This window comes from Podarcis gaigeae, assembly GCF_964106915.1.
Source record: "Podarcis gaigeae genome assembly, chromosome: 9".
Lineage (NCBI taxonomy): Eukaryota > Metazoa > Chordata > Lepidosauria > Squamata > Lacertidae > Podarcis > Podarcis gaigeae.
Window position 1 is genome coordinate 39217056 of NC_139685.1, and position 23564 is coordinate 39240619.

Below are 23564 nucleotides of genomic sequence, written 5' to 3' on the forward strand. Positions count from 1 at the left end.
AGTGACGAAAAGTAAAGAAAGAAGAAGCCAAAAAAGAACAAAAAGAAGAAAAGAAGGGGGGAAAGAAAAAAAGAAAGAAAATGCTATGTACAGAAAAAAACAATATCTTCTATAATAACACTTAAATAAAAATTCTGGATGTAAAACTTCCAATCGTTCTCATTATACTGTTCGTATATTTTTTCGCACAGTTTTATATTCTTTTATATCTTTTCCATCTAGTCAATAAAATATTTGTTACCTGTTTTCACTTACAAATATCATTCAAGTTCTGCTAATATGGTAGGATTAGTACAATATAGTCTTAAGTAATCCTTAAATATTTTCCATTCTCCATGTATTTTCTGATTTGAGAGTTTGGTTCTGGGTCACCCCCAAAGCCTTTGGGGGGTTGTGTAGCCTCCGTGTTGCCCCCTAAATCACCCTCTGGCAGCTGCTTTTGCCGCGGAGGCTCCACGAGGCATACCCGAATTGGAAGGTGGAAAAACCGGAAGTCAAATATGCAGACTAGTAATTAAATATATTTCAAGTTACTGTCCTGAGACGTAAATAGAATGCTTATAGATGTGTTAACAGGGACGGGGAACCCATAACCCTAAGCTGCTGCAGTCCCATCAGCTCCATCCAGCATGGCCAGTCATCAGGGAAGATGGGAATTATGGCTTAGCAAGGTCTGGACAGCCACAGGTTTCCTCATCCCTGCCTTATTATTTTTGAAGGAGAATATCATTGAGATCAGTCTGAAATGAGTATTGGGATGGATTTTTTAGATTTCATGTCTTCCAGATGCCCAAATGGTTACCTTCAATCAAATATTGCTAACATTGTTTTGTTTTGTTTTTTTAAAAAAACCTCAGTGTGCAAGAAAATGTTTTGTAATAAGAAGCAGCTACCTGAAGTAAAAATGAAAATGTTTTGGCACATAAGTCACATTTCTGAGTTAAAGGGTTTTGGATTGCATAATACCAGAAGCAACTTTTTCCTTTTATTTATAAAACTGTGCCACTGACTCAAAATCTGAAAGATGAATACAGAGTAAACCCTCTAAAGGAAAGAATGTGTGATTTATTTCTATGGGGATAAGCAGCCCAAGGTTTTGTTCCTGTGTTAATGCAGAGATAGCTTTTGCTGAATAAACATCTTCCCTAGTATGTGCAATATCTATGGAAAGCCATTGTTTAAACAAAAATTAATGCAGTTGCAGCATTTTAATAGTTTTAGATTGCAAATCCCTTTTGATATCTTTATATTAGGTGCCACATGACGTTGCTATCTGGGAATGAAAGAAAGCAAATTAAACTACACTGTAAAGCAGGAAAACATGAAAGAGGAAAAGATTATGGGAAGGGGTTTGTCAGTCTGATTCAACTGCTACCAGTAATAATGATAATATTTACTATGTCTATAGTGCTTCAAAGTGCAGTACATTAATGAGCTCACAGCACAGTCTGGTGTACATTTGCCTGAGAGAAAGTGCCATTAAATTCATTGGGGCTGACTTCGGGGTAAGCATGCATGGGATCATGCTGCTCATAATGCTTCCAGAATTCCTGTAAGGTTGGCAAGAACTTTGGTCCCATTGTGCAGATTGGGGAGAGATCAATGGCACCAAAGGAAAGCGGTTTGCCCAAGACCACCGAGTAAGCTTATAGCTATTGCAAAGTTTAAAACAGAGACTTGTTGCCAGGCAGCTGTTGAGGCAAGTCCCACTGCTGAAGGTGGCTGGGTCCAGCGGCTGTCACTTCCCCCACAATGGCCTGGAGCACTGATCTTCAACAGGTAGTTCAAGAGCCATTACTGGGTTAAGGCATGATCCAAGGTGGGTGGCAACAGCATCATTTCCACCATGCAAACATATGGTAAAAAAGAAATGGGTGCCCAAATGCTGGTTTGGATAACAGTGGGTCTCAGGTCTGAAAGGGCTGAAGACTATGGTCCTAGAGGCATCCTAATTTAGAGGCATTGAAATGGTAACAGCCAGTTTACAGGTAGTGCTATCTAAGCCAGGGCATGCCCAAGAATGTTCAAGGGAGCACACCAGAAATCACTTTTCCAAGAGCACCCGTGCATCTGGAGCCAGCCCTGCTTTGAAGCTCCTAGCAAACCCCCCTATAACCCCCCCTACTTTGTGCCAGCAACCACATCACAAAGCCTTTTAGAAGAAAGCCACTGCACTTTAGACCAGTGAGGGGAGAAAAACCCTTCATGTTCTGGAACCTAATAGGCAGGGTTATTGTATTGTGATGGATATCAGGAATTTAGATGGGCTACAGGAGATGTGGCAATTGGGGAGGGAGAGCTTTGACATATGAGCTGAAGATTGGGACTATTTAACGAGTCTCCTTTAGCCCACCTCCGTGATTTATTGAAAGAGCTAATCTGAATGCAGAACAGGCGCTGGCTTTTATGAGATGTGTTGACCTTCAGAGTTAGGTGATCAGGCTAACACAGAAAAGTGTACCAGAGCAGCCATATGCAATGGATACACTGTGGTACTAAAATATCAAGCTCCTAAGAAGTGCACAGATAGCTTTGATGGAGAAAAAACATGGGTTTTGTCCAGTTTTTTAGACATTTGCCTTTGCGTTCCTCAGCCATCAATTGTGTCCTCTTTCCTTTTGCTTCTTCTCTTCATGGTTATTCAGTACTATGGAAATGTTGCTCACCTAGATAAATTTCAGGGCATCAGCAGTTTGGCAATCTGGCTGGTGACAGATTAGATTCCCGAGAGCTTTGTGGTTTTCGGCTTCCTGATAACCTGAGGGAGGTTTCTGTGGGAGCTCTTCCAGGGGCTTATGCAGTTGGCAGCATATCTTTGGTTTGCCGTATAATTTTTCATGCCCGTGCTTTGAGCCTTGCAGCACTTCCTGCTTAATGCCAATTCCTTTCCTCTGATGTGGGTAGACAATTTCACAGCTTCTGTCAAGCTGGTTCCTAGCTCAGGGCAACTCACCCCATGCTTTGTAAACAAAAGGCTCATTATATCAGCGTATCCTGAAACTCAGCTTGACACTCCCACAACACTCTTGGGGTGAAGCCCTGGCTCCGCTGGAGCTGATAAGAGCTTTAACCACAATTTCAAAGGAATCCATATTTCATCCATAATATTTGATGCCGTTATTACATGCTGCAGGTGTGCTGAGAAGGGACCACACCATCGAGATCTGTAGTGCCCCAAGCTAGTCGCTGTGCTGGATCCCCAACAGCTGGCACATTCTGTTCCTAATTCCCAGGGAAGATGATTGCAAACAGATGTTACCCCTATGGCACTCTTACCTAGATGACAACAATCTCCAACTGGATTTTCCTATGGGATTGTGTTCAATATATTCAATGCTACAAGGACTCATTTGAGCCAAATGAGGATATTGGCAAAGCAGTTTTGTGCTGCATTGTTTTTTTTAAAAAAAGTTATCCCAAAGGCAATGATACTGCTGTTAAGGAGAATCATGTAAGATCAAAGTGAGTCTTTGGTAACATAAGGACTCTTCTTCATTTCTCCATTGTCAATGGAAAGCAGAAGAACAAATGTTTTTCATCCTAAGGACTGCATTTTCTCATGGACAATCTTCCAGAGGCTGCAGAGGGATAAAGAGGCACAAAATCTTAGTGAATGGGGAAGGGTAGCAGAGGTCAGTGGTTCTTATCGTTGTATAAGGTAAAGGTACCCCTGACCATTAGGTCCAGTCGTGGCCGACTCTGGGGTTGTGGCGCTCATCTTGCTTTATTGGCTGAAGGAGCCGGCGTACAGCTTCCAGGTCATGTGGCCAGCATGACTAAGCCGCTTCTGGCGAACCAGAGCAGCGCACAGAAACACCATTTACCTTCCCGCCGGAGCGGTACCTATTTAGCTACTTGCACTTTTGCGTGCTTTCTAACTGCTAGGTTGGCAGGAGCAGGGACTGAGCAACGGGAACTCACCCTGTTGCGGGGATTTGAACTGCCAACCTTCTGATCGGCAAGTCCTAGGCTCTGTAGATTAACCCACAGTGCTACCCATGTCCCCTCTATCGTTGTATAGTAGGCTACATTTCAGCCAGACAGAAGTCTATTTTCTATTGCAGGAACATATTGGGCTTGCCCCCTACCTAATGTGCCTGATTGGGTCAGATGCATTTATTAAACTCCTGTGAATTGACAATTTGTACAGTTATCCCTCAAATATGGCATTACATCTACCAGTACATATTTCTGTTCTACAAATATACTTAGACTGAGGCTCCCACCTTGCACTGGAAATTAATTGCATTAATTCAGATTGTATCCCTACATATATGCTAAGAGCAAAATATTTACATAGCTTCCTGCTTTAAGACTGAAGAGATGATTTAAGTTTACATAATAACGTTCTGTTTATAAGGTTGAATCTTGATTATTTTGGTGTTGGCAAAGGTGCTAAGGTCTGCTTTACCATTTGATGAATAATTTCAGTCCTCCCCCAAAGAGTAAGGTCCATGGTCTATGATAGGCAAGACTGCTGGGAAGGGGCAAAAACCATTAGCCACCAATAATGTGAAGTCATTAGAGCCCAGGAGCAAGTTTACTCCCATGTCAGGGAGAATACTCCTTTACATTTCCCCAGATATTTGGATACGAACTGAAAGGACTATATTTTGGAGTGGGCCCACACTTCTGCCTATGACACTTGATAGGCTTGTTAACCCTGGATGGAAGTGGAATTCACAGAATGCCGCAATGGGCAGACAGAACCCCAGGAGAAGAAGAACACTTTGCTGGGGTCCACATAGCAGACAGAACCCTTTTGCTGGTTCCAAAATGGGAACTTTTTCCAATTTCAAGTACGCCTTAAAAAGAAACCTTAACTTTCAGTCTTCTTGATACAATCATAAGGCAGGCATGTTATTTGCATGCCACATTCAATATTCTTTGGTATGTTCCTTCCCCCCCCCAAAAAAAAAAAAATAATTGCTAACTTTAACACCGTGTGTAATGACAAAAGCCATTTCAAACTATTAATTTAGCTTACCTGATATTTTTCTTTTCTTAAGCAAATTTGGACTAGGTAAATTCACCTGCAAAAATGTTTTCCCAAATGTACATTGGTTCCAGAGGGAGGGCAAAAGGAGTTTGAATTTGGGGGGTGGCATAACTTTAAGAAGTGAGATCTCTGCTGAAGGCTGAAAAGCACCCCAGGGTCTGACAGCTGTTAGTTAGCTGTTACAACCCTTCTGCTCTTACCTTCCTTTTGCAAGCGTATTTTCCATTCCTGGATTAAGCTGTAACTACTTCACATGCCTTTTATTTACACAACACTGCCCCATTTCTACATAATATGGTGGGAGCCACTAAATGCCCTGAACAATGCTCCCAAGAGTCCCTTAACCCACTGGCAGGTCTTACTGTGCCATTTGGTGGTCATTATTCCTTTAAAAAAAATACAAACAACGTTTTAAAAAGAATGATTTTGCAAACAATGGTAATTAGAAGTTTCTTGTGATTTCACTTATCATACATAGCTTGACACTGTAGCATATTATTGCTTAACGATAGGGAATTCTGGTTTTAGTCCTAGCTATCTTGGTATCTCAGGAAACTACATGATGTCATAATATTAAACAGTGAAATCTGAAGAACAATAAAGTCATTTAGATGGATCCCCACTCTGAATAGTAATGGATGATTTTTTGCTTTCTTGGGTACTTTACCTCTCTGGAAAGCAGGGTGAAATCAATTATTTCAGCACTATAAAGACAAGGGTTGTGTCCCAGACCACAATCACAAAGCAGGCACATTTTAATACCCAGAACGACCATCTGGATCATGTTGACTTTCTCTCTCTCTTTTTTACCATGGCAAAAGGGGTAAATGAAACCCAATTCCTGACTGCTGATGTCATGGGGATTCCTTCAGTCAGGCAACAGCTGGAATCCCCAATCCCAGAGCATTTATAATTTTTAGAAAATGTTACAGATGTTTTGTGTAAAGAATCACTCTAATATACATTAACATTACCGCGCTCTCTGGGTAAGAAAGAAAAAGAGCAATTAAGAGACCAACTGGCTGATCCACAACCCAGTTAAGCTGAAGCTCTTTGCTTTAAATTAATTCAGATCGATTGGCTTTAGCAGTATTAAACTGGCCCACATCAAAATACTTCTGCTTGATTGTGTTGGGGATTGGATTGAGTGTGTAATGCAATTGAATGCAATGACTACCGGCTATCAAAGAAAAGTGAAATAGGAAATGTCTCAAGGTAGGCTCTACCTCTGGTTATAGACTCATAAATGTCAGGTTGCCAGGTGTCCCCCTAAAAATTATTTTCAGATTTTTATATCATGCTGTTACATGAGAATAAAAGTTATTGAGCTTAACAAACACACAGTCTAGGGATACCTAGCGGCTGTCCCCTATCATTGCCCATTGACTGACATCCAAGATTATCTCTGTCACCTAGCACTCGCAAGGGGACGACTGAATGGGTGGAGGAACAGCTTATGGAAACAGAAGGGAGGATGTGATAACCAATTGCAAAGCTGAGCTTATATGTGTGTACTGCAGTCTGAAACTTCCAAGCATTTACATTTTAGATGCTGGGTTTTGGAGATATTAAAAGCAAACTAGATTCCTTTGCCAGATGGATTTTCTAAGCACCAACAGCTTTAACAGAAAATCCTCTGGATTTGAGATGCGTTCAGAAAGAGTTAAACACTGTGATGAAACAACAAAGAGATGCAGAACCTTTTCATGACAACTCATTCAATATCACATTTGCTTCAGAGGTTTTTGAACCATCTGTTGTAAACAGCTCATTATACAGAGCTGTGACGAATATATTTAGGATAGAAGAGAAAACACTGATGGTCAATCTCTTTAAAGTGCAAAAATCTCATTCCTGGAAGTGAAAGAACAATGTTTCTTGGGATCATGGAAGATGATTTTGACTTGCTTATACCTACTATACCAAGAGAGTTGAAAATAACTTTTGTCATTCAAAGCCTTTAGTTTAGGAGGTATGTAAATGTGGCCATTAATTGCTGGGCTAAACTTGTTCAGTCATAAATTGAACAATAGAACTACAAATAGAAATAGCACACAGTTTTCTTATTTCTATGTTCCAAAGTGAAGATCATAGTTTCACAACTTACAACATCACACTGAGCCAGTTTAAAGATTGGTTCAGAGTAAAATCTGGCTTACAGGTATTTGTAAAAACCAACATCTGGAACTGGAGCTGCTGATATGAGTGCTTGATTCTTCAAAGACTTGCAGTGAATTTTGGTTGCATATGAATTAGCTTGCAGTTCAGTGGCCAAATCTCACTCTTCTGGGCTGCTACAACAGATTTTGTACCTGGGGCTGGGGGTAGAATGAAAAAAAAGCAGTATAACCACATTATCTCAGGGGAAATGCTTTGTTTCCATTCAGTGCTTCATTTCCACGCCCCCTGGTCATGATGCAGATTGGTAGGGGGAAAATTCAATTCAGTTCACATTTAAAGGCGAACCTGCTTAATTCACAGTAACAAAAACAGTAGTCAAACTGAAACATTTCTCCAGATAGTTCTCCAGGATAGTGGTACAAAACTGCATATAGTGGGGCAAAGCGTGCATAAAAATGTGGAATTATGGGGAACTGCTTTGCAAAAATGTGGCACATTGAGCAAAATTTCATACAAAAATATGCATGTTCAGAACAGTTCACACCAAAAATGCAGATTAATTTTCATGTGGACTTAAAAAAAAAAAAGAAGCAAACTGATACGGAAACGTGGGAACTAGAAAAATGAGAAACTGAGACTGAAGATTTGCCTGTCACTAGTTGGCCCAGGTTACAAAGTGACTTCTATAGGAAGGGAACTGGAGGTTATTTCCCCTGCCCCTCCAATGAGAAGTGCTTTCTCCAAGATGGTAAGCAAGGTTGGAGAAATGAGAAAAGACACTTGTCCATAGTGTAATTCTTTTAAACATTTGAGATGATCATTCTAGATTTTATTAGAAACTAAACAGAAGCAGACATAAAGCCATAAAAAAGAACCCAGCACACATAGTGTTATCAAGGGGACTTGCTGCCCTACAAATTGCACATTGCCTTTTTATGACAGAATTTGTCTTAAGACATAGATACATGCAACATCTGTGGGGATGCTGAAACATCAGAGCAGATGTAGGTAATCTTGAGGATGTTGAAAGGTCCACCTGTATGGAATGATTTCCCCCAATCCATTTCTGTTCCTTAAAAACAAAACTGAAAAGGTGCCTTTAACACACATCGAAAAGGCCAGTAATTATTTTAGACCTTCATAACAATGTTCAACACCTGGAAGAATTTGGTCTTTTAAGCTTTGTGGAAAATGTTTTCACACTTAGCACAGTTTTTCCTCTCTTAACTCCGCCCCTGCCCCCCAAAACTCCAGAGCAGTCTGGGAATCATTAAGGAGCTAATGCTTTCATCAAACCCATAAGGAATGGGGAGATTCTACAGTAAATCAACTTAATTCACAGGAGGTTTCAACAAAGCTCATTTTCACTCATTCAGGGCACAGGGAATAAATCTTGAGTACCTTTGAAAGGGACCTATGTTTAAGCACAAGGCTTCTGTCTCAGGACTGGATTTAAAACAACAGGAGAGGCCTTGCCAGATCCCCTAAATTCCAGTGACATTTTGGAACTTGACAATACTTCAGCATGCAAGACTTACTCTATGTTAGCTGAACTGTGGGTCAGCAACAACTCTATGAACAGCAAATATAGGCTAGAGAAAGTTCTAGGAGGTTGTGGAAGAGAAAGAGAGAAGCAGTGTGGTTAGAAAGTTTAATACCTGGTGTCATTGCGTGAGCTTGGGCTAGCCACTGTCTCTTAGCCAACCTTTATACAAGGGCAGCCCATCCCTCTTTGCCGCTTGAGACGAAACAGGAAAGTGCTTCCACAAAGCCTTACTTACCAGGGTCATATGACAGTGGCTTCTGGTGATATGTTACAGAACTCTTGCTGCCATGCTACCCCAGTGCTGTCCAGCAGGATTCCACTGCCTGAGGTAGCTGCTTCAAGCCCTGCCTATCTCACATGTTGTTGCCAGGATATAATAGGCAGGTGAGTCATGTATGCCATCTTGAGCTCCTTAGAGAAAAGGAAGGATAGAAATGTAGTAAATTAATACAGAAGGAGAATAAGAATACTGGATGAGTCAGCTTCTACATTAGAAAAACTGGGAGTTCTTGAGCTTCAATTAATTTTGAATGTATCGGGAAACTTTATTTGACTCTAGCCAAGGATGAGCTAATTTAAACATCTTAATTTCTTAATTATCCTTAGAATTATTGAATGACTTTAAAGGCAATTAACATTATAGTTTGACTTTAATTGTAGATCATTTGGTAATTTGTTCTGTAACCTCCACTTATATTTACAAGATACACTGCATACTTTCTGACTATGTGAAGTGAACCTATTGCTATGTACACCACATCTGTAACAACTTATGAAGTGTTTCTTCCCCTTGCATTTATTTGGCTGGTAGAATGCCAGTCTCTTTAAGCTTTTGAACATGGTCCTACTTATGTTTCTTCTTCTTAAATATTAATCTTGCTTCATTAGTTTAAACTTTAAAAATTAAAGAGATGTTTTTAATAGTGGGGTGAAGTTCTAAATTTTTTGAATTCCTCACTGCAGGTTTGTGGCATTCAGTGGCACTGTAAAGCCCACAATGTGAATTTGGCTGAAACATTAGGAATGAGAGAGAAATTGGCATGGTCTGCTTTTTCAGAGCAGACTGACCCAGTTTGATGTCCTTGAACATACTTGCAGATTGAAACATAACTATCTATCAGATTGCACATTTCCTGGATTTTGCACTGGCATTTCGGCCCCCAAAAGTGTGCACAAAATTAATGCATGTTTTAGGGGAAGGGTGCATGCACACCGTGGATGAGTGGATGAGAGCACTACACCTAGAGCCCACATACTGAGCCCAGCAAGCAAAGTGGAGAGCTTAAAATCATTTTTCACACCAAGCAACCCAAGTGAACCCAGGACAAAAAAAAGTTTTTAAGCTCTTTGCGGTGCTTAGGGGCAAGGCCATCTCAGCGCACTAGCTGGAAGGTAGGGATGCTCATGCAAGATCTCATGGGAACTCAGATGGCCCTGAGAGATCTCATGAGAGAACCATCATGCTGGGTGTGTCTTGTCCCTAAGCAAGGCAGAAAGCTTAAATGCTTTTTGTGCTCCCACCTGCCCAGCTCATGGTAGAGAGCTTAGAAGCTCTTTATACATTGGGTAACTCCGAGCAGATCTGGAGCAAAAAGAGGTTTTAAGCTGTTTGCGTTACTTGGATTTGACTTTCACATTTTCAACCAGTCTCCCTTCAACCATGTTGGCACCTGTCTGTCTTGAGAGGCAACAGAGGAGTGTGCCACTGAGGGTAAAGTCAAGCCATTGGAGCTTTACGGTGCTTGCTGGGGCTGTAGAGACAAATAGAGAAGAGACATGTTTTATTGCAGCTGGGGCAGACAAAGCCGTCCAGTTTTGCTGCTGTAGATGTACCATAGAGTTTCTTCTTTCTGCGCTCCTCCCAACAGTAATTCTCCTCTGGTCATTGCTGTGGATACATAACCCGGCACTGTGGTCATTTGCAAGGAATTCCCACACGACAGAGTTATTGTTGAAATCACACAGATTAAATGCATGTAAGATGTAATTGTACTGTGTGAAATTGTTGTTAATTGGGGCTGGGATTCCATCTGGAAGTGCCCAGAGGTTAACAAAAGATGGAAAACAAACAAATCACTCAACATGATAAGATCATGGGAGATTCATATACAAAGCAAATATTAACTAAAGGAATATAGCCTTTTTGCTAGGTTCTTGCCAGTCAGTAATGAAAAACACTTGTCTACCTGTGTAAGCAAGACCAAAGAAGGCACAATGAATAATGTGGATTGCCTATTTTGAAGGGTTATTTATTTCTATTCAGAACAGAGTATTGAAGGATGATTTATAGCATGTGCTCATTTTGACCCAACAGCAGTTGTTGCTTCAGTTTAAACTCTTCTGCAACCATGCTACAACATTCTTACCCAATCGCTAATTCAAACTAGTCCATGGTGCACTGTCTCTTTTAAAGCAATGACCTCTTGCATTGCACAAATGCCAGGAAATTCTGTGTATGGCAGGTCAGAATCTCTGTTTTTGTTTTGTTGTAAAACACACACACACACACACACACACACACACACACACACACACACACCACCATCTCTGAAAATTAACAACTCTGAATTAACTAGATAAGTTACCTTACACAAAAGGATTTTTGTCGACACACAGGGGCACATAGTACTTGCTCTCTCATCCCCTTCCAGCTGTAAGTCTGTCCTCAATTGGCAAAGGCTGTAGCAGCTGCCTTGCTTCATCTAACACTCTGTGGACATTTCATATTCTTTTAAAGCAAGGTCATTTCTTTCTCATCCTCTTTGGCTACAGCAGTCTGTCTCCTCTCCCCCCCCCCCCATCTAAGAATCTCACCAGTTCCTTTAGGCAAAACAATTTGAACTTAATAAACTCTTAGCTTCTCTAAGAATACCAGTTTTCAGCTACTAAGGAGTAACTGGTTTACGCAAAAAAATAAGGATTTTAAAAATAAAGAAATGGACATTCTTAGATTGTCAGACTGTGCTGTCTAACAAGCATGATGAGGCGAGAAAAAAATCTTGGAATTTAGTTTAAGTAGCAGATTGAGCCTTGCATACTCCTAATGTTATTGATGTGAGAGACGGTGATAGCTGTAACTCAGACTTAATTGCCATTCAGCTGCTTATGAATAAAAGATCAAACTTTTTTTCTTCTCTCTCCAATTTAGCATCCCAAATTACTGCATTATGGTTGTGTCCGATGCTAGTCCTACTCAGAGTAGACTCACTGAAATTAATACACATAAGTTAGTTTCACCCATTAATTTCAACAGGTGTACTCGGAGTAGGTCTGGCACTGGCTATAACCCTATGTCTATAAAGGGGGGGGGGGGAATAATCACAAATGTATATTATTTTTCAATTTTTTTTTTTTTGCTTCGAAATATGCATTTAAATAAGATGCTGGTAAAATACAGAGAATTTTTGATAGTTGCTCCGAGTTTATGTTATCTGGGAGCTACATCTTTCTCCTGCAGGCCCACCACAGCCCTAGCTTGAACCAATATAGGCAATAGTGTGACATACCGTATTTCTGTTTAGAAAGTTGCCAGGAGAAAATAAGGGATAGAAATACTTGCTGGGAACACATGCACAGGTGTACAGTATTCTTAGAGATGGAATTATGGATCATTGTCCAATAATGGCAAGCTTGGCTTAGTCATGGAAAACCATTCAGGTGGGTCAGAAGTTCTCTTGGATAATTTTTTTTCATTTGAATTAATTGTCTCTTAGTGCTTATTGCTTTATTTGCCTGAAAGTTGAAGGTGCTCATCTCCTGTACACCTGTAGTGTACTGCCTCTGCTTCCTGAGTCAGATCTGCCTCACTCAGAGGTGTGGGATTAGACTACAAAAAGGTCTTAAAGAGGTTTCACATTGGGGCTTCCACAGCCATTCTCTAGTACCCTACTGTCTGTGATACAGAACTCTGGTTCCTTTCAAGGGCTTCTTTTTCAAGGGGAACTCACAGGAATTCACTTCCAGCACCTCTCAGGTGGGAGCTATTGCCATTCTAATAGAGCGAGGGAGGCGTTCATGGTGAGTTCTGGCACCTCTTTTTCTAGCAAAATAGCACTGCTTTTAACCAAATAGAAAACCAACCAGTTCTTCATAGCCTCACCTCTCCCTCCTCATCTGCTCAAACAGAAGTCTGACTCCTGGCCTGTCTTTGACTGTGCCATCTGCCTCTAGCCCCTTACACCCCAGCAGCCTGCCTCTGAGCCTTGCCAAGCCCTGGCAATGATTCACTGACAGCGAGCATAAACTATCATTTTAAGTTGTTATGAAGAAAATGAATCCACACATTGCTCCAGTGCTTACAAGCATTTCACTACGGGGACCCTGTGATGGGAGGTTGTCTGGGCCATAATAGCCAGTGACAGAATATTACCTTCCCTAAACAACCTTTTGCCACATTATCCCCCAATCAACAAACATCCCTTTAACTCAGCAGACGATAATGGCACTCTAAGAGACATTCTGGCCTGCCATTTGGAAACTATCATGTTGTTCCTCAATGCCAGTTTCACACATACTGTGAATCCTCTCTTGCAAAATCCAGAATGCCTTTAAAATGAGGACAGACCTAGAGGGAAATTTCTGTACTAAACTAGGAAACGGAAGGCTGTGTGGAAGAAATGAGCAGCAGATGGATGGTCTATTATACATTTCTCATTTGGGGCACTGCATGCAATGGAGTTAATAAGAGAGTTTAATAAAGATAATAGGATGGGTATGCTATTATCTCCTGGAAGAACTTATGTCCTTTTAATTTCCCAGAGTTTCTTCTACCTCTCTTGCGGCATGATTGTTTGCTGACACCACAAAGCAACAATCCTATTATCTCAACATCATTGCAATCACTGGCAAATTACCTGCTGCTGTAAAATAACTTTTTGAAAAGTTAATTCCATATATTCAATCCAGCAGTAACCCATACCAGTTCTTTCCGTACAAACCTGCAGAAGTAAAGTTTTTCTGTTCTCTACCCCTACAAGTGAAACCTCTGCTTCATACCCCAGCATCTCCCTTATGTTATCTCAATAAACAACAATTTGGTCAGGTACTGTATAGGCTGACAAGGAGATCTATTGGTAGATTTCTGAATGACTTGCAATAGATCACCAAGCACTTATCTGATCCCCACTTGTTTAGCAACAGCAACAGCCACAAAGCATCTTGCCCTGCACTTTAGGCTGCTGGGGTGGGGGAAAACAAGGAATAGATTTTGGGGTGACAGGATTGGGAGCTTACTTCTGACACTGAAATCACATTTCACATACTTGTCGAAATCACATACTTGCTTTCTCCCACCACACTCCCACCAATCTGACCACCATTTTGTATCTAGCGCCAGTTGATAGAGCTCATTACTGGCTTAAAACATTGCTAGATCATTCTTTTTCTGAATTTGGATTGAAACTACTTAGTGGTGGTTGGACATAAAAACAGCACCCCCCCCCCCAATTTTATAAGAAACAGGATAGATTTGGCTTGTAGCTTACATCATGTGTACATCTCCTCCCAAACCAGTGGCTGGAGCGTGATAGAGTTAAGTGGATATTACAAGCCTGAAGTCTGCCCATCCCTGAAAGAAATCATGAATGGTCTTCAGATGTTGTAGTCAACAACTCCCATAATCCCTGACTCATGGTGACATCATGATGGCTCATGGTGATGGAAATTGGATGGCCACAGGTTCCCCACCCGGAATAGGGTAAGCTGAAGCTGGGAGACAGTGACTTTGTCAAGAGAAGAGACTAAAGTCCTGCTCAGACAACAATTATGTGTAAAATGGAGAGGTAGGATTGGACCCACTGGTCTCACCTCTTAACCAGTCTGATGAGCTGTGTTTCCACCAAAAAAGTTTATATTAGCATAGGATCTGTTCACAAAATCCAATCAATATGCAGTCTTGTACTCTTTGCATTGATTCTGTAAGAACATAAGAAGAACTTGCTGGATCAAGCCAATGACCCATCTATGTGATTGTTTTCTGAATGGGGCTCTGGCGAATTCATTCCTGAGGTGAAATTTGAATGGAAGAAGTCCTGGTTGGTGCTCTTAACCACTACATTAACTTCCTATAATTAAATAACAAGATAATCTCTGAGTATTTTCGCAGACGGCTTTCATAATTTGTACAGGCTAACAGATATAGATGTCAAATGATGTTTATCTCTTCCCCTATGGTCATGTGAATTGGCCCCTCCTGAATCCAGGGATAACTATGTAGCTGAGGTCAAAATGTTAGCCCTCGGATTGCACTGGCAGAGGCAGGCCGCAAAAAGCCAGCCATACAAGAGGGCAGAGCTGCATTTCCTCATGAGTAGGAGTGATCCTTCTGGCCTAGTTCTGGCTCTTGATGAGAGTCTACAAAGCACCAGACACACTGCAATCAGAGCACTAACATTAGCTCAGACAGGATGCATGAGTCAAGGATACTGAAGGAAATGGGGAAGATCTGCCACTTCCCAGTTGCTGACCACTATTTGCAAAAAGAAACAAGAACAGTTTAATTTGGATTTAGCAACTGAACCCTCCCCTGTGACTTACTGAAAAAGAAGAAGGGCTTAGCTGCAGAAGGGAAGACTTGTGAGATTCCGGTTGTAGCAGAAGCCTCTCCAGAACCATCCTTTTCAAATGACAGGGCCTTTTCCTGCTGCCTTTGATTTTCTGTGTCCACACTGTCAAGAAAAGAGTGTGCGCTAACCACCAAGGCTGCAGTAACAATTATGCTGTCTTCTTTCCTTTATAGCGGGCTCTTGGACTGGATTAACACCCTAGGTCAACACATAAAACCAAAAATAGAACCATTATAACAGGTCCCATTTATCTGGGTTGGCATAGTGGCTGCATGGAGAAATAAAAAAACAAAGAGAGCTCAGCTGGTTGACCTGGGTCAGCCCCAAAAATAGATGCTTCTCTTCCAGAGCACACTTTAGCTTAAGTAAGAACACTTAACGGGGCATTTGGTGTGAAAGGATGGAGTCTGCAAGCCAATGAGCAACACAGGACATAGGCATTTTTATAACTCAGGTCCCTAAGCAATATAAAAATGTAATGTGATTTTGGGCTCCTTATACTAATAAAAGAATAATTGGGGAGGGGGAAGCAATTCCCTGGCTCCAGCCAGCGCTGGCCCAAGGCATTTTGTTGCCTGAAGTACAATCCAAATCTCTCTCTCTTCCTGACTAGGGCAAACACTTCAAAAAGGCTTGCTTGCTCATTCAGGCACCAATTTCTGCCTTATCTATTACCCTCTCATGGTGCTGCCTGAAGCAAGTCACCTCATTCTACTGTACAGTCCAGGCAAAGAGGAAGACTTTGATGTAAGGTGCTGAGGTGGGTCTCAAAACAAAGCCTCCAGTAGCCAGTCTCCAGTATCAACTAGAGGCCTGTGGGAAACCCTAGAAACAGGATCTGAGCACAAGAGCACTTCACCCATTTGTGATTCCCAACAACTGGTATTCGGAGGCATACTGCCTTGTCCTCCATGGATTTTTCAAATCGTCTTTTAAAAACATCCATGTCTGTGGCCATCACTATCACTTGTGGAAGCAAATTTGATAGTGAAAAAGTACTTTTCAAAGTACATTCAAAATTACATTCAGTTTCAAAGGACATTCCTGAGAGGGGAAGAAAATATATCCATTTTCTCCAACACCATGTATAATTTTATACACCTTTAATAACCCTCCCTGAACTCACATTTTCTCTAAACTAAAAAGCCTGAAATGCACTCTTTCCTCATAGGGGAGTTGTTCCACCCTTGCTTTTTTTGCAGCTGTCACACACTGTGCTGACATCTAAGTACACAATGTCAACAGGATCACCTCTTGTCTATATGCTTGTTGACGCTCTCAAATAACTCTAATCGGTTAGGGAGACAGGACTTTCCTTTGCAAAAGCCATGTCGGTTCTGCTTCCATCAGACTGGGTCTTCTATATGCATGGCTATTTTATCTTTAACAATACTTTTCACTGGTTCTTCCAGTACAGACATTAAGCTAACTAGCCTGTATTTTTGATGATTCCCCCTGGTGTTACCATTGGCCACTTTCCAGTCCTCAGGTATGGGGGCTGACCAAGGGACAAAGTTACAGATTTTTGTTAGAAGACCAGAAATTTCACATTTGAGTTCTTTCAGAACTCTTGGGTAGATGCTATTCAGAAACGTCAATTTGTCAGTTTTTATTTTGTCAATAAGGCCTAGGACTTTGCCTCTTGTCACAGTTCCTTAGACTCCCTTCATGCAAAAGTTAGTTCAGGCATAGGTATGGTATCTTTTGTATATCTTTCACTGTGAAGACAGATGCAAATCATTAATTCTGCTTCTCTACAACCTTATTATTATCCTTGAGCACACCTTTGAATCTCTTGTCATAGGTAAAAAGGTAAAGGTACCCCTGCCCGTACGGGCCAGTCGTGTCCGACTCTAGGGTTGTGCGCCCATCTCACTTAAGAGGCCGGGGGCCAGTGCTGTCCGGAGACACTTCCGGGCCAAGTGGCCAGCATGACGAAGCTGCTCTGGCGAGCCAGCACCAGCGCAGCACACGGAAATGCCGTTTACCTTCCCGCTATAAAGCAGTACCTATTTATCTACTTGCACTTAGGGGTGCTTTCGAACTGCTAGGTGGGCAGGAGCTGGGACCAAAGACAGGAGCTCACCCCGCTGTGGGGATTCGAACCACCGACCATACGATCGGCAAGTCCTAGGCACTGAGGTTTTACCCACAGCGCCACCTCCCTAGCTGCTCTCCTGCTACTAGTGTATTTAAAACATGTTTTATTGATCTTTACAATTTATTTTATGTCAGCTTGTTTAGGTTGTTGGTCTTTATGTGCTCCTCAAATTCCTTTTTAGCATCCCTCATTGTCTGCTTAAATTTCTTTTGCCAAAGGACACATTTTCTAAAGGATGCCTTCTTGCCTCTAACAGCTTCTCTAACTGTGCTCATAACTATATAGGCATCCTCTTGGCCCCGGTAGTACCTTTCTGATCTGCAGTATACATTCCAGAATGTGATTTTAGAAGAATTGAGAGAATGTGTTGCATGACATTACCAACACACATTATATGAACTTTGAAAATTGTGAGGCTTGTTAGGACTATGCTGTGATTAAGAGCTATGCTATGATTTTTGGGGATTTTTTAAAAAACCTTTTATACACAAAAAGTTTCCAAATAGCTGTTTCTGGGGGTGGGAAATGATCAGGTGAGATTCCAGCTGGTATTTTTAGATACACTGTTATATACAAAAGCTCATAATGCCAGCTTTAGGAGTAGAGCTTTAGCTTTGTGCGATGTAGCATATAATTTATATAATTTACTTTGATTTGCACTTTGTAGTGTAACCTTCTCAGTCGCTAGTAGACTGTCATAGACCTTGCTCAGCTGGAGACACATTGTAGCTGCATAAATCAACAAGCTTGGAGTCAGTATGTCCCAGTCTAGTTAGGGTGATGTGTGTGCAGAAGTGAGCTTTTCTGTGTGCATCTCTCTTTGTACGGAGAATTATGTACACAATCAAATGCATCCAGGGCTGCTCTTAAAAGGCTCCATATCTTACAATGGCAGTAGAAGCAGTAACCTGACTTGGAGTGCTGCCTCTGCCCAACTCCATCACCAGGCAAGTCACCTAGCACCCCTGTTCGTAGGTTCACCACAAGACATTTCTTAAACTTGGAGCTGTTCCTGTGTAGGTTTGTTTAGTGTAGAGGATCATGCAAGTGAGACTCCACTTGCATTTCAAAGTGATGCTAACCAGACAGATCTGTCACCTCACCTGCCCTTTCTCACTAGGCCTACATCCAAATGGTGACCACCTTCTTTCTTTGTAAGCTAAGCCTTCCGCAATAACTTTTGGCCACTTTGTTTGCAACAACACAGTGTTGTGAAAGAACTTATTAGGACATCTAATGTTCAGTGTTTCCCAACCTTGTGCCTCCAGCTGTTTTTGGACTACAATTCCCATCATCCCTTGCCACTGGTCTTGCTAGTCAGGGATGATGGGAGTTGTAGTTCAAAAACAGCTGGAGGCACAAGGTTGGGAAACACTGGTTTAGATCATTTATTGTAGAGGAACTCAGACTTGCGGGAAATGTGGAAACATTGATGTTACGTAGCAGCCAAATTCAATTTTATGATGTGATCTAACGAATCTAATCAAAGTCTTTTCAACACATACGCTCTCTAGTGAAACGAAAAAATTTCCAGAGCAAAGCAGCACAGTTTATGGAAGCACCACCTTTGCTGCCACCAGCACTTTTTCTAGTGCTGATGCACTAAACATATATGATTTTTACATTAGCCCGGAATGTTTTCTCTAATATAAAAAGGTGAGATTGAACACCAGTTGTAGGTTAGGGCTTTGACTAGGAGCCAATATGTCACAGAGGTTGACATGAAACCCTGACAAGGAATGCATGCAGCTTAAAGACTTTGACCAAATCAGTATCTTTCAGCCTGACACCCCTCACAGTATTAATTGAGCACAAAGAAATGAGTCATGCAGTAATCTAAATTATCGAAACATGGTATACTAACAGTCATACAGAGAAAAGAGATAGTAATAAAGAAGTTGGACCTACAACTAAATATTGCAGTGCAGAATGCTCCCTTTTCAGGATTCCAGCCACTCTGTTCTATCCCCAACCCCTCCCATCACAATCAATTAATCTCCCATCCCCATAGACCATGTTTGGTCCACATCGGGCTACTTTTAGGGGTGATTTGGAGGGACACAGGTTCCCCTTCCCTATTAGAGGTGTCTTTCAGAAACTGACACAAATAAGGAGTGACACCATTAGTAATTGGGTAAATGGTGTCTTTTCTACTTTGCCCATGAAATGCAGTAAGGGGAGGACAGAGCAAGGAGGGAACGGTCCTCACCTTCCTGGAATGGTGCCCAACTGTCAGAAAACATTTGCTTAAAGAGTAAGAAATGTGGGTGGTCTGCTCTTAAATAGGCAATGGAATTCACATTCATTTTATAGTGTTATGAATATAACAGACTTCTAACTGTTCCCCCAGTTCTGTACCTAAAAAAGGGAAAGTAAAATAAAAATCTGAAATTATTGGTGTTGTAATAATCTCAAGGAAGTATTCATGTCTCTAGCAGATTCAACCGTTCAGGACAATTGATAGAACTGAGTGATAAATGCACCTCCAGACATACTAGATATATGTCAAGGGGCATGTAAGTTGAGCAGTTAATGTGCTTAATGACTGCCCATTGTGCACATTCTTCAGACCTCATGGAGAATGCGCACATAATCTATCCATTCAGTTACTGGTTATATATGAACATTTGCCAACATGATTTGCAGAAGAAATTATACAAAATTCTTTCATATATTGCTGCTTTCTTTTTGGAGAGTATTCTTATTGCATAAGTGAAGGAAAATTATGCACAGATTATGTTGAAGTATTCACATTTCTCAGTTTCATTGAGATGATGTATATTTCTCAGAGAATGTACAAAACATTACTGATATATGGACAGAATTCAGTGTAAACACTAACTGGAGAATTTGCATATTGCCCAGAGAGTGTACAAAATACAATCAAGATACGCACATTTGCAAAGCCCAATGGAGATTACACATAATAGCCAGAGAATGTACAAAATTCAGCCAATAAATGCACACTCCTCTAGGGCTGTCGGGGTTATACATAATTATCAGATAATGTGCAAAAATGAGTCAATATATGCTCAAGGCCTGTTGGGGATTTTGTATATTGACTGGGAAATGTGAACACGTTCCTCTTCATGGATGGACGATGTGCACATCTTTCATAAGGCCTGGTAAATGTGCACAATGGCCTGTCATAATGGGCATTAACTGCTCAACTAACTCCCCCTTTGGCATATATATTAAAAAGTTTTTGCTTTACATTTGTTTTTAAACTTGAACACTGGCACATTTTGAGTTAGCAAAATGGGAAATGTTGGCACTCTCCTGCAATCCTTTGGGAAAGCAGCCAGTTCAAACTTCCTGGAAGTGAGTTTTTCTTTCTTTCTTTTTTCCAAGTGGCTTAACATCTTGGACTAAAGACAGAATATGGCATTATGAACAAAGATGATACTTGTGTTCAAGGGAGGGGGTGCTAAAACACTACAGATTGTGAAAGATTTGGCACTGCTAAGCATTGAAATGTTTAGCAATGGTTGCATCAAGATACAATCTCTCTTCCAGAATATTTTCATCACTGAGATGTTTTCTGGGCCAAAGGATAAAGACCTAGATAGGAAAAGTGTTTTCAAATATTGTAGTCAAACATTTATCTTTATAGACTTTTTGGAACAAAGTGCAATTTAACAGATTGCACCGATCGGACTAACTGAAAGTGCAAATATGTCCTTGTAACTTCAAATGTCCATTTAGTATCTATTTTGCACAATGGGCCTTTTTGTAATTTCCAGTAAGGTATGTGCAGTTGTAAAAAGGGCTGTGCATGCCTGTTAAGAGCTGCTTTTTTTCTTTCAACAGATAAGGATCAGGTTAGCATTAGTAATGCCTGCAATCAGATAAAATTTCACTTCAAAACTTGAGCCTGACTGATCTACAAGCATTAATTACACATAAAAGTTAATGCTAAGCAGGGTCAATATAGTGAACGGAAGGGGCATAATTACTTCCCTTGCCTTCCCAGCATCTGCCTTGCATGCAGGATGGGCTGGGAGAAGGTTTCAATCTTCTGGCTCATTCAGAAAATTAAAATGTACCAGCTAAAGATAGCAGAGGAAAGGGGCTACTATAGCACAGAGCTAGAGTAGTGTACTCCTCTTCTATCAGGACTTGGAACCTGCATTATATACATGAAAGTGGAAGAGTCAAATGTAAAGATAGCACTAATTACAATTATTTCACCTGTTAACACTCCCGATTCTACCACCCGTGCAAAGTCTAAGCATGTGCCAGCCTAGGTTTGAAGGCACCAAATGGTTGACGGCGCAATATTGTTAAATTGTCACCTCAGTTCACTTCGTTCTTTCATGAGTGCTGACAAGGTGAATGCCACTGCAGCTGTGCCTAGAACAGCGTTAGGACGAAGTTGCTTCTGCTGAATCTTGGAGGGCAGCCAGCTGGCAAGGGAGCTAATGAAGAAATGGGGCTTTGTAGGGAGCAGGGGGGAAAGAAGGCCTCTTTGCACACATGCACCCTGCTCCACCACCTGTCAAGTGTGGCTGCTTGGCTCAAGGCTGATTTTGTCCCACTGGTGTCAAAAAGACAACTGGAGGAAGGACTAAGCATAAGGCAGATGATACCATATTGCTGTTTTTAAAATCAGTGGTAGCCGTACATTTCCAGGATTTGTGCATTGTATTTTATTTATATAGTAGTACCTCGGGTTAAGTACTTAATTCGTTCCAGAGGTCCGTTCTTAACCTGCAACTGTTCTTAACCTGAAGCACCACTTTAGCTAATGGGGCCTCCTGCTGCCGCCGTGCCGCTGGAGCACAATTTCTGTTCTCATCCTGAAGCAAAGTTCTTAACCCGAGGTACTATTTCTGGGTTAGCGGAGTCTGTAACCTGAAGTGTATGTAACCTGAAGCGTATGTAACCCGAGGTACCACTGTATAAAAATTATATTCCCGCCATTGAATAAAAGAGAAAGCAAAATGCCTGTGTTTATCAGACCCAACTTCTCCTTTAGCCCAAGCCAGCAGCAAGAGAGTCAGTTTTCATGTTGTAATGTACAACACCCTCTTTCTTCTTTTCTCATTCCCTGTTTCATGTGTGCCACAATATGACCTAACTACAAATGTTCCATAAACTTCAGCAGTTCTACTTACCCTCTCTGGTTTTCTGCCCTTCTCTTTTTCATGGGGAAATAGGCAACATACAATGTGCAGGGTATGCTAAAGTTTTAAGTTGAATATACATAAACTGTAATGTTTGTATGCATTGACATTAAAACTTCTCTCCCCCCCCCCTTCTGCATTTGCAAGGCAGATAAATTAATGTTAAGGAAGAGGTTCCACTCTAGGTGAAAGCAGAAGGCTGGTGTTTTTCACAGCAGGAGGGGAAACTTGAGCAGTCAGTGATGGCTAGCAGTAGCAGTGGCAGGTGAAGCTAAGCTCGGCAGTGATGAACAAGCTTAGGATGTCTCTCTTGGATCAGAGAGAGGAAAGTTTACTGAACTGCACAAGGGACTGACTGAACAGCATTGCCTGCTACTTGAGTGTAATGTGTTACTTTGTATTTTGTTGCTGAAACACGTATCTTTTGTAACTAGTATTTAAGACTGTTCTGCGGTAAAGCTTTGAAACTCATTCTTGGGTTGGAAGCTCATTTATTTCTACACAGGGTCCAGATCAGAGATCCCATTGAAAAATTCTAATAGGCTGTGTATCAGCTATGTGTGGTGTCTAAGTATCAAGGCAAATTCAAAGGGGATTTGGAGATGGAACATGATGTCAATAAACCTGCTTCTCAAAACTACAGAGTGCTATTCAGTGGCGTAGCGTGGGGGTGCAGGGGGGGCCGGCCACACCGGGCGCAACATCTGGGGGTTATAATAATAATAATATAATAATAATAATTTATTATTTATACCCCGCCCATCTGGCTGAGTTTTCCCCAGCCACTCTGGGCGGCTCCCAATCAGTGTTAAAAACCGTACAGCATTACATATTAAAAACTTCCCTGAACAGGGCTGCCTTAAGATGTCTTCTGAACGTCAGGTAATTCTTTATCTCTTTGACATCTGATGGGAGGGCGTTCCACAGGGCGGGCGCCGCTACCGAGAAGGCCCTCTGTCTGGTTCCCTGTAGCCTCACTTCTCGCAATGAGGGAACCGCCAGAAGGCCCTCGGTGCTGGATCTCAGAGTCCGGGCTGAACGATGGGGGTGGAGACGCTCCTTCAGGTATACAGGACCGAGGCCGTTTAGGGCTTTAAAGGTCAGCACC

General features: G+C 41.4%; 1 long non-coding RNA gene across 2 annotated transcripts; it reads right to left on the bottom strand.

The window, feature by feature from the left end:
• Positions 1 to 420: 420 nt before the first annotated feature.
• Positions 421 to 15348, bottom strand: LOC310852593. Of its 2 annotated transcripts, none has more exons than XR_014568299.1 (4): positions 15201 to 15348; positions 8902 to 9077; positions 7107 to 7317; positions 421 to 3578 (listed from the first exon to the last, which is right to left on the bottom strand). It is a non-coding gene; the product is annotated as an uncharacterized lncRNA (long non-coding RNA). The 2 variants fall into 2 exon arrangements; XR_014568300.1 differs by lacking the exon at positions 15201 to 15348 and adding an exon at positions 11252 to 11376.
• Positions 15349 to 23564: the final 8216 nt, after the last annotated feature.